This window comes from Bison bison, unplaced genomic scaffold, assembly GCF_000754665.1.
Source record: "Bison bison bison isolate TAMUID 2011002044 unplaced genomic scaffold, Bison_UMD1.0 scf7180017864371, whole genome shotgun sequence".
NCBI lineage: Eukaryota > Metazoa > Chordata > Mammalia > Artiodactyla > Bovidae > Bison > Bison bison.
This window is the reverse complement of record NW_011494943.1, coordinates 10,696,180-10,698,397: the sequence shown is the minus strand read 5'-3', so window position 1 is coordinate 10,698,397 and position 2,218 is coordinate 10,696,180.

Here is a 2,218-nt window from a genome sequence, read left to right as displayed (position 1 = left end):
CCTCAGCGCGCCGCGAGGCCGGGACGGGGGCGCGCACTGTGCTGGGGGGAGGGTGGGGTAGCAGTTACGCTTCGGCTGACTACAACTTCGGGGTGCGCCTGGAGATTTTAATTTCATTCCGGGGTTTGCTGCAGCAGCTCTTGGTTGGAAAAAGGAAAGAAAGAAATCTGCCTTGTGTGTGGGCCCCGCAGGGTTTGGGGGGCGCAACGGAAGCACCCGAGAGCAAAACGCAGGGGCGAGTGTAAGTGGGGAGAACCTCGTAGGCACTGGAGACCTGCGGGGAGTCCTTGGGCAAACGAACCCCAAATGAAGAACACACAGCGCGCAGAGGCCGTTGTGTGTGCGCGGCGGCGGCGGCAGGCGGTGGAAGAGACACCAAAGATCATATTTGAAATGTGGATCCTGAGGGCGCCTATCTCAGGCGGGCGGGAGCCCTGCGACCGAGCTTGGGACCGGGGCTGAGTGGGCTTCTCCTAGCGAAGAACCTGGGAAGCTGCCCTGATGTTGGGAGGGGGTGGACCAGCCGACGTCGTAGAAAACGACGCGTCCCGCTTCGGCCCCGGCGACCCCCGCGTACCGCAATGCGGAGGCGCGGCCCTGCGGCGGTCAATGTGGCCCCAAGGCTTGCCCCAAGGGGCCACGACCTTGCAGCGCGCCAGATCCGTTCCCCGACCGTTCACCCTGCCAGGCCTTCCCACCTGGAACCCCAGCTCCAGCTCCAAGCGGCTCTCTGCAGACGGACGCGGGGGCGTCAGGGGCTTCACCACCGAAATGAAAGCCGATCCTTGGCGGGCCCTGCGACAATGAGCAGAAACATGGGTGTGGGGCCTCAGAGGGCGGAGGGGCGCCCTTAGGGACAAAATCATCATCCCTCGGAGAAGGTGCACGGGGCAGCCTTCCGGATCCCACACAGCCTCCCTGGTCTCCTCACCGCCATCAATAACAACACCCCCCCACACACACACATACACCGTCCCACCAGGCCAGCTCCCCCAAAGCCAGCGCTAAAATGCAAAATTACATATGCCAGAGCTGAAGTCAAAGACAGGTTCCCCTACTAAGAACAGAAGAGAGAAATGAACTCTATGGTCAATGCCTGGGCAGATTTTGTAGACATTGCTAGTAAATTCTCCCTCAGCTACTCAAAATCCACGTCGGGGAGCCTAAAAAGTCACACTAAGTAGAGGGCTTTCTTAGTGGGGGACTAGCTGGGGAAGTCTCAGGCGGCCCCTTCCGGGCAGAGTCCAGACCGGGGCTCCGTGGGCGGGTGGTGGCATCTCCTGGCAGAGAGCATCCATTCAGAGAGAGTTTCTTTAAGAAGTCGTTTGTTTCCCTGAGTTGACATGGGTCAGGCCCCTTGGGGATCCGAATTGTCAGTGACCACCCTCGGGTCCAAGGCCGTTAAATTTTTCCAGGCTGCTCCAGGGTCTGCTCTTCCGGCCCTCTGCCCTCGGGCGGGAGCCTGAGCTCCTCAAGAAAGCACCGCTCCTCTCTTGGGGCCCTTGAGGGCCCCTAGGGGCCCCAGCCCGAGGTGGCACCCAGAGGACTTCTGCCCTTCAGGGGAACCAAGGTGTGCGATCTGCCTCCGGCTGGAAGAGGGCAGCATCAAAAGCGCAGGCCGACGACCCTTCTCCGGGATTCCCCGTGGGCTCGGGATATCCCGGGTTGGAGGCAGGGGCCCCAGCTGAAGGCTCTGGGAATCCCGTATTTAGAGCTCCACTTGTCTGCGACTCCCTCGGAGGGGCCAAGACCGGGTGGGATTGTAGGGGAGGCCCCACGGGAGATTTTCCAGGAGAGGCTTGCAGGGCACAGCGGGGGAGCTTCGAGGGCTCACCGTTCCCCACCCTTCAGTTTCTGTCCCTTCCTTCTCCCTGTAGCCTATTCACAGCCCGGAGGACCTGAGCTTCACCCCACACCCGCCTGTAGATGAGCGGTGGTCTAGGGCCGGTCTGCGAGACAAGGCTCCGGCTCTCGGGGAGTCGGCCTCTCTCCACGTTGGCCCACCCACCGCCAGGACGAAAGAAACAACCACGCGAGTTCCCCGGTTCGGCTTGTGTATTTCGGTCACTTTCCAAGCCGGGAGCGGGGGCGGCCGGGGACTCCCGGGGCTTCCGAGGAGCTTCTGGGCGTCCCCTCCCGAAGTGTTGGGGAGACTGCGGCTGCTCGCATGGTCACACCGGCAGCTCCAGAAAAGACCCGCCGTGTTGGCCGGGGGGGG